Genomic DNA, 9996 nt, shown 5'->3' on the forward strand with positions numbered 1-9996 from the left:
TGGGAGTCCAGCGACATAGCCATTACGCTAACTGCTGGTTCCCTAGACCTTTTTTTTTTAAAAAAAAGAATTATTTTACTTAATTTTATTTATCATCATCATTATTATTACTATTTTACAGTTTTATCAGAGAGACAGAGAAAGAGAGGGAAAGTGAGAAAGCAAGCCACCAGGCCCAGGACATGAACCACAGTTGGCCATGTGGGAGTCCAGCACCTTTAGCCACCACACCCCATGCTGGCCCCGGTTTTGGGCCTTTTAATCCTGCAGTTGGAACCATCAAGGTGCTCTGAAACATGTGCTGAACAAACACTTCCTGGGCAGTGACCATGTGCCAGGCCTTGTCTACACATAAAGATGAACTGGTCACTACCTTCAAGGGACTTTCACTACCATAGGGGAGACCAACACACAAAGACGCGATCGCCACAGAGGTGGCTTCCTTTAACCAACTCGGTCGTTAATTCAACAGTGTGTTGAGTGCTTACTACGTGCCAGACATTGCTGTAGGTACCCAACACACAGCAGTGAGCAGAACAGTCTGTGCTCATCAAGCTCGTGTTCTAGACGGGTGGACAACCGATGGTGATAAATGCTGTGAGGCGACAAAGAGAAGGGTGCTAGGGAGTGTGGAAGGAAGTAACCTATTATTAAAAAGGTGAAGTAACACCTCACTGACGAGGTGACACTGGTGGTGGGGAGGGAAGAGATAAGAGGAAGGAGTTATGTAGGGCCTTGCAGGTCAGTGTAAGGACTTGGACTTGCATTGACTGAGACTTGGAGCCCCCAAAGGGTCTTGATGAGGATCTGACCTGATCTCACTTTTTTTTCTTTCTCTTTTTTTTTTTTTTAAGAGGGTTTTTTGCCATAGGGCACATGCAGTTGCCAGAAAGACAGAGAGAAAATAAGCTAGAGGGACCAGCAGTTAGCGTAATGGGTATGTCGCTGGACTCCCACATAGTCCACTGTGGTTTGTGTCCCAGACCCAGTGGCTTAAAACTCACGCCGGGTGCGTGTGCGTGCATGCCCAAGATCCCAAGAGGAGAATGGAGAAGAGATTGTGGTGTGGCCATTCCCCCTGGGGGCTGATTTCTCACTTTCTATCTCTCTGTCTCTGTCTGCCTGGCGAGCGCACGCGCCCTTATAGCAAAACCCTATATAAAAAAAAAAAAAGAAAGCTAGAAATCACCCCCCAGGGTGGATGGCCAGGCCGCAATCCCTTCTCCTTCATTCTCCTCTCGGGATCTTGGGCATGCACGCACACTTGCCTGGCATGAGTTTAAGCCACCGGGTCCGGGACTCGAACTGCGGTAGACTACATGGGAGTCCAGCGATGTAGCCATTACGTCAACTGCTGGTCCCTCCCTTTTATTTGAAAAGAAGCCCTCTGCTCGTTAAATGGAAAGTAAAGAGAAGGAAAGCCAAAGTGGAAACAAACAAGTGAACCGGTTATTAAATATTTTGCGTGAGAAATGATGGTGACTTGCATTAGGAGGTAGTGATGAAGGTGGCAGATACGGGATGCACTGATTGGAGATGGGGATGTGGCAGAAAAAGGGGAGTCAAGGCTGTCTCTAATATGTTTGACCTGAGCAACTGAAAGAATGGAGTTGCCAATATTAACATGGGGGAAGATTACAGGAGAAGGTGGGAGGCAGAGACCAGGAGTCTGATTCTGGGCAGGTTGGATATATGTAGCATGTTAAACATTTAACAGCTGTGGGGACCAGCAGTTAGCATAATGGCCGTGTCGCTGGACTCCCATGTAGTCGACCATGGTTCGATTCCTAGATCGGGTGGCTTAAACGCCTGCCGGGCACATGTGCGTGTGTGCCTAAGATCCCGAGAGGAGAATGGAGGAGAAGGGATTGTGGCGTGGCCATCCCCCCTGGGGAGTGATCTCTTGCTTTCTATCTCTCTATCTCTCTCTGTCTTTCTGGTGAGTGCATGCGCCCTATGGCAAAAACCTCTCCATAAAAAAAAAAAAAAAAAAAAAAAAAGAAAGAAAGAAAGAAAGAAAGAAAGAAAGAAAAGAAAAAGGAAAAAAAAAACATTTAACAGCTATGTCAAATAGGCATCTGAGTATGAGAGTTTTAGCTTTCAGGAGACAGATCAAAGGCCAATAATGAAGGTTGACTTTTTTTTTTTAACTTATAAGCATAGAGATTTCTTCTTCTTCCTTTTTTTGCCAGTGGGTGTGTGTGCTTACTAGAGAGAGAGAGAGGGGTATGCAATCTCTTCTCCTGTCAGGATTTTGGACATGCGCACACATATCCCAGTGTGTTTTTTAAGTTGTTGGGACCAGCATTTGAATTATAGTCAGCTATGTGGGATCTAGCTCCTATAACCCCTAGGCTACATGGCTGTCCAGTATAGAGATAATTTCTTTTCTTTTTTTTAGAAAGAGATGTTTCCTATAGGGCATGCGTGCTTGCCAGATAGACAGAGACAGAGGGACAGAAAGTAAGATATCACCTCCCAGAGGGGATGGCCACGCTGCAATCCCTTCTCCTTCATTCTCTCTTGGGATCTTGGGCGCGCGCGCGCACACACACACACACACACACACACACACACACATGCACACACACAAACAGCATGAGTTTTAAGCCAGCGGGTATGGGACTTGAACCAGAGTTGACTATGTGGGAGTCCAGTGATACAACCATTATGCCATCTGCTGGTCCCTACAGAGATAATTTGTAAAACTATGAGTTAGTACCAAGATATGTGTGTAGTTAGTGGAAGGATGAGGCCCAGGGATGAGCCCTAGGATATTTCAATCTCAGAGGACAGAAGATGAGGAAATATCAGTGAAGAAAAGTCAACAGGGTAGGAAGAAAATCAGGAAAGAGTAACCCGGAAGCCAAGTGAAGAAAGTGTTTCAGAAAGATGGAGAAATCCGGTCTGAGTCTGGGAGGAGATGAAAACGAATGCATTTGTGTACTCCAGGAGCTGGCTTTAGGTAGAAGCCAAGACTGAAGAGTGAGAGGGAAGGCAAAGCATGGAGCGCAGATGCAGGTGGGTTGCTGGATGGCAGAGTGCCAGCGTGTGCTTCTAACTGCTCCACCGTTCTCAGCACTAGAGAAAAGGAACACATCAGCTGAAGTAGAGAAAGGAGGTGTGATGGGATTGGAGACAGGAAAATACGTAGTCACCTGGGAGAACGGGAAATGGCCTCAAGAAGTGGAACAGGATGCACTGGGCAACATCAAGGTGTTTGTTGAGGCCTGTGGGCTTAAATTTTAGGTGAGACCTGTCACCACGGTTGTACGTCTTTCTCTGGCCATATTAGGTTGCAGGCAAGGAGAAGGCAGAGTTGGATTTAACCAGGGTCAACGTTTAAGAATAAAGGTAGAGGGGCTGGCAGGTGGTGTGGTGGTTAGGAGCAATGGACTTCCACATGGCTGAGTGTGGTTTGGGTCCTGGACCTGGTGGCTTGCTTTCTCACTTTCTTTCTCTCTTAATAATTCTTTAAGAATTATTTTATTTAACTTTATTTATGCATTTGCTTATTTTAATTTGACCAGAGAGGAAGAGAGAGAGAGAGAGAGAGAGAAAGTGAGAAAGTAAGCTACCAGATCCGGTACTATGTGGGAGTCCAGTGCTCCTAACCACCACATCACCTGCCAGTCCCTAAATAAAATAATTCTTAAAAATTTCAAAAAAAAAAAAAAAAGCATAAAGGTAGAGATGAGCAAGAAAGAAAAGTGGAAAGATAGAGTCTGAGTTGGGTAAGGAGGAAATAGGGGACATGGGGGAATAAGGGACAGTTAAAAGGAAACATAATTGAGTGGATTTCAGGTCCCAGTAAGGCAGAAGGGTCTCTGGAGTTGGGGCATGGTAGAGTTAATATTAGGAGGTGGTGGCCAGAAAGTGAGATGACTGAAATTAACATCGGAAACTAGGATTGTTGGTATGGCAAGAACTAGTTTAGGGATCAGTAAATGAGGGCCTGTGGGCCATGTTCAGCTTGCTGTTTTGGTATAGCCTTGAGCTAAGAATGCTCTGTACATTTAAAAATATAAAATATAAAAAAGAAAAAAAGACTTTTATCCTTTAAACAATTTTTTGAAGAGTCAAAGACATCACCTCCTGGCCCACAAAGCCTAACAAATGTCCTATCTGGCCCGTCATAGAAGTTTGCTGACTTCGGGTCTAGACTTCAGAGTATAACCCTATGTGTGAGTGGCGGAGGTAAGGTGGAGTCACAAACATGGAGGCAAGGTGGCCAGAATATTGGAAGGATCGTCTACATGGGTGTAGAAATCACCAGTAATGGGACCAGCAGATGGCATAATGATTACGTTGCTGGACTCCCACATAGTCAACCATGGGTTGAATCCTGGACCCAGTGGTTTAAACCTCAAGCCGGATGGATACATGTGCGTGGGTGCCCAAGATCCCGAGAGGAGAAGAAAGGAGAAGGAACTGCAGCATGCCCAACCCTCCTGGGGGCTGGGAGGAGTGACTTCTTGCTTTCTGTCTCTTGTCTCTCCAGCGAGCACACGTGCCCTATAGCAAGAATCTCTCTCTCAAAAAAAAAAAAAAAATCACCAGTAATTATGACCATGGTGTTGAGTGACAGGAAGCTAGAACTAAGAATTAAACAGTATTGGGCATTATCCGGGATCTGTAGCTCGTTGAGAGGGGGCAACGTGGAGCAAGAGAGATGGTTTAGTCTGAGGGCGTAGGCATCAAAGCTCAGAGTTCAAAAGAGGAGAAAATGCGAACTGGAAGCCAGCAGATGAGTTTACTGAACCTATCCCCAGGCATTAGAGGTTTGAGAGAGGAACAGAGTCATCCCTTGAGAAGGCAGCAGGGACAGCAGAAAGCTCAGGAACGGGTCGTGATGGAGCTAATGGTGGCACGAGCAAAGAACACAGGCAAAGGGGCAGTTAAATCACCCCTTGGCTGTGAGGAAAGGCTTTGCAGAGGAACCTTCTGAGCTGAGACTTAAAAGTACAGCAGCAGTTAGTGAGGTGAAGGTAGGTGGGATGGCAAGGAGGGATGGGGTATTTAGGTGTGTTGGAAAGTGTATCTTTGAAGACTGACCTCAGAAAAATCACAAGTGAACTTTGGCACAGCCAGAGGTTCAGAACTGCTTTGGGTGAAGTATGTTACTGTTCTGTCATTAATATGTGCACGTTGGTGCTTAGGTATACTGGGAGCTCTGCGTAGATGGGCAGTTATTATTTAAAAATAATTATTTATTTAATTTTATTTATTCATTCATTTATTTTAATTTGACCAGAGAGAGATACAGAGAGAGAGAGAGGGAAAGTGAGAAAGCAAGTCACCAGGTCTGGTATTTGAACTGCAGTCGGCCATGTGGGAGTGTCCAGTGCCTTAACTACCATGCCACCTGCTGGTCCCTGGGCAGTTATTATTTTTTTAAGAATTATGGGACATAGCAAGAGAGAGAGAGGGAAAGTGAGAAAGCAAGTTACCAGGTCCAGGACTCGAGGTGCGGTCAGTCATGTCGGAGTCCAGCGCCCTTACCCATCACACCACCTGCCAACCCCAGATGGGTAGATGCTTTACAAACTAAAGATACATGTTGAATTCTTTTATAAAAATACTTATTTTATTTAACTTTATTATTTAGAAAGCAAGCCTCCAGATCCGAGACTTGAATGATGGTCGACCATGAGGGAGTCCAACGTCCTTAACCACCACGCCACCTGCCAGCCCCAACACACATTGAACTTTTAATCTTCATCTTCTTTCCCCACAGATATAGTGAGAAGCTTACACAAATCTTTATATGGTGATCATTCATTTACCTTTCCAGTATTATTTGAGAACATCTTAATTGCCTATGGCTTTGCCAGGTACTGGGGATACAGCAAACAAACTTGGTCCCTTCCTGCTTGGCGCTTACTGTGTGCAAGCAGTTAGACGGAAGCAACATCTGTGGTAAGATAGGATGTTATTGGTGTTCACTACTTCGGTCTCTAACCTAACCTGGGGGCCAGGAAAGAATCCTGAAGAACTGAGGAACTTTAGGGGCCAGTAGGTGGTGTAGTGGTTAATGTGCTGAACTTCCATGGAGGCTGACTGTGGTTCAAGTTCCAGATCCAGTGGCTTGAGACTCACGCCGGGTATGTCCCAAAATCCCAAGAGACGAATGGAGGAGATGGGATTGTGGAATGACCATACCCCCAGGGGGTGATTTCTTGCTCACTGTCTCTCTCTGTCTCTCTGGTGAGTTCATAAGCCCTATAGCAAAAATCTCTCTCTCTCTCTCTCAAAAATAAGAAAAAGAGGAACTTGAAAGAGAAATAGGTGGTAGTCAAAGCAAGGAATGAATGGTGGTGAAATATGCTCCAAGTGAAGTGATCTGCATCAAGTTGGGGGTAGGAGAGAGGGCTGTCCAAAATAAAAAAATACGGGGACCAGCAGTTGGTGTAATGGCTATGTCCCTGGACTCCCATATAGTCTATCGTGACTTGAGTCCCGGACCCGGTGGCTTAAACTCGTCGGGTATGTGTGCGCACGTGCTCAAGATCCCGAGAGGAGAATGGAGGAGAAGGGATTGTGGTGTGGCCATCCCCCCACAGAGGGTGATTTCTTGCTTCTGTCTGTCTCTGTTTCTCTCTTTCTGGCAAGTAATTATGCTTTTCTTGTGGCCCAGATTAAAGCCTCTCTTGTTTCTCATTATACACTCATCTATTTTCACCAGCGAATCATTAATTCTTTGAAAGCAGGCATCTTAATTTATTTTTTTCTCTCCAGTCCTGGATATGATGATTGTTTGTATTACATATCTGTTGCTTGAATTTTATTTATTTATTTATTTTGGTGTGTTTTCTTTTAAAGAATTATTTTATTTAACTTTTTATTTATTCATTTATTTATTTTAATTTGAGAGGGAGAGAGAGAGAGAGAGAATGAGAAAGCAAGCCGCCAGGTCCAGGACTCAAACCGCAGTCGGCCATGTGGAAGTCCAGCGCCCTTCACCACCATGCCACCTGCCAGCCCCAGAAGATACATTTACTTATAAAATTCAAGCAACAGGGGCCGGCAGGTGGCATGGTGGTGAAGGGCACTGGACTCCCACGTAGCCAACTACGGTCCGAGTCCCGGACCTGGCGGCTTGTTTTTTCACTTTGTCTCTCTCTCTACTATCTCTCTCTCACACTCTCGTTCTGTCCCTCTCTGGCCAAATTAAAATAAATAAATAAAGCTAGATAAAAGAATTCTTTAAAAAATAAGTAAGTGTATCTTCAAAACTGACATTATACTGTTACTCATTCACAAATATTGTACTAGAATCTAAATAATTTTATTTAATGCCCTTAAAAGATCATTGGCTATTATATTACCAAATGCTTCATATATTTTAAATAACTTGAAAGTGAAAAGGGTCAACAGTATATAGGGATGAACTAGAGTTCATTTTACCTCTCAATTTTATCTTTGAAAAATTTCACATATATGTGTTTGTATATATATATATATATATATATATATATGTTTATTTATTTATTCAGTAAAGAGTGATGAATAGGAAGTGAGAGTTATTCTCAACAGGGTCCCTGTGCCTCATCCACTCCCAGCATCAGTTATCCTGAACTTCTTAAGGGGTCTGTCCCAAACTCAATAATTTCATGTTTATCCTGTTGTATCTAGGTCTATAAAATAATGAGTTATAACACATGGAACACTTCCAGAAAATAATTGGAATAATAAGAATTGGGAAAAAAATGAAAAGCTATTGGATGATGAAATGGACATTTTAATGTCTCTGTACTGACTGATAGGGATGGCATTCCTTCTGGAAAAAGAAAGGTACTACACTGTAAAGTTTTATGTGATCCAATGTAATATAAACAAGAATATGATGATAATAAATAAATTAATAAATAAGTAAAAAAAAGGAACACTTTTACCATTTCCTTTGAGATATAAGAATAGAAAGTTAAGCATGACAGAAAGCTTTTTCTGATATTTAGGCCAAATTTCCTATTATTTTATTGCTTGTACCTCTATGGTCTCTCACCTCTCTAAGTACTTTTTTATCTATGACACTTAAAAAAATATTTGCTCTTACGTTTAGCTCTTTAATTTTGACTTAATTATGTTATATAAAAGTCTCTTGATCTTACACATAAAACAGTTCCTATACATTCTTAGTACTTGTTTTCTATCAACCCTGTCTGATGTTATTTATTAGGAGTAAGTTTATACACATAGGATGATTTCAACGTTTTGGAGGAGAAAGTCTGAAATTAATTAAAATGTAAAAAATAAGCTATTTATTCTTACATGAGAGAGGCGTAATATAATACAAAGAGAGAGAGAGAGAGAGAGAGAGAGAGAAGTGCCAACAGGGTCTTCCTGCTGTGATCCTGTTCCTCAGCCTCAGCCAACCAGGATCATGGGCACATGCCTGCACTTGGCACGCACAGGGAAACCTTAAGAGGTGAACCCAGACCTTCCCACGTGGCCTGAGCTTTGCACTACTGCTACATGCAAGCGTCACCACCACAACTGGCCCAGAAGTTAATTTTTTTTTTTGCTATAGGGCACATGTGCTTGCCAGAAAGACAGGGACAGAGAGACAGAAAGCCAGAAATCACCCCCCAGGGGGGATGGCCATGCTGCAATCCTTCTCCTCCATTCTCCTCTTGGGATCTTGAGCACGAACGCACATGTGCCTGGCATGAGTTTAAGCCACCGGGTCTAGGACTTGACCCACAGTCAACTATATGGGAGTCCAGTGATGTAGCCATTATGCCATCTGCTGGTACCCAGAAATTAATTTTAAGCTATTTTGTTTAGCATTTGTGACTTATTGGGGCTGGCAGGTGGCATAGTAGTTAAGGGCTCTGGATTCCCACATGGCTGACCACAGTCTGAGTCCTGGACCTGGCGGCTTGCTTTCTCACTTTTTCTCTCTCGTTCTGTTCCTCTCTGGTCAAATGGAAATAAACAAATGAATAACTAGATAGGGTTAAATAAAATAATTAAAAAAAAATTTGTCTTATTTTTTGTTGTCTGTATTTCCCAAATTTTCTTTTATAACAAAAATCTACTTAAATAGGAAACTTTCGTGGAGCCAGAATTGAGGGGTATATGCTTTCCATATATTACATATATTCTATTACATATATCCCATTATATATCCTATCTATTACATATATCCCATCTATTAGTATAATGTGAAATAAATTTGCAACAATTTATTCCATTGTTGCCTCCTAATTGTATAATGTGAAATAAATTTGCAACAATTTATTCCATTGTTGTCTCCTAATTTTCCTTCCGAACTCATTGTAATTTCCTACTAAAAGGGCTCAAGAATTAGATTCAGTTCACACAGCTCTTCAAGTTTGTCCCGTAGAAATTAATCTGTGAACATTACAATTGTTAACTAAGGAAAAAAGGGCTTGTTACAAACTGATTTTTTTCTACTGACACTAATTTTTCTCATGTTTGTTTGTGACGTGTGCTGTATGTAAAAACGTGGTATTTTCAAGCATTATGCAAGTGTCCTGCCCTAAGGGTTTGCCCTATGCCAGACTTCTGTCTACCCTGGCCTTTTCTGAGCGCCTCGATCCTCAGGCAATCCCCGTGGCACTTTTTATCTGATCAAGATTATGAAATAATCTTTTTTTTTTTAATTGCGTCTGCTCTCCCATGCTTGTCCTTCAAGGCACAGGCCGCCACTGTTTCCCAGCGGTGAACAGCCGTCGCCTAATGATACTTGCTTAATTAATAATAGTTCCGTTAAGTGAATTCGGCGTTTTCATTTAGCTCAGGCCATTCAGCAGTCGGGTGGAACTTGACTTTTGACTCTGCCTGTTCGCCAGACTCTGACCCCAAGCTCACCTGTTCCACTCAGATTTTTGTTCCAGAAGCGAAGGGCTGGAGAATCACCTCCCAACACTACCCTGCGGCGTCTAATGGGGGTACCAGGCCCCGCGCGCCTCTGCCCGCAACGCGCGCGGAGGACGCCGGCCACGTGACGCCAGCGCGCAGGCGCGCGGG

Source organism: Tupaia chinensis, unplaced genomic scaffold (assembly GCF_000334495.1).
Source record: "Tupaia chinensis unplaced genomic scaffold, TupChi_1.0 Scaffold000683_1, whole genome shotgun sequence".
NCBI lineage: Eukaryota > Metazoa > Chordata > Mammalia > Scandentia > Tupaiidae > Tupaia > Tupaia belangeri.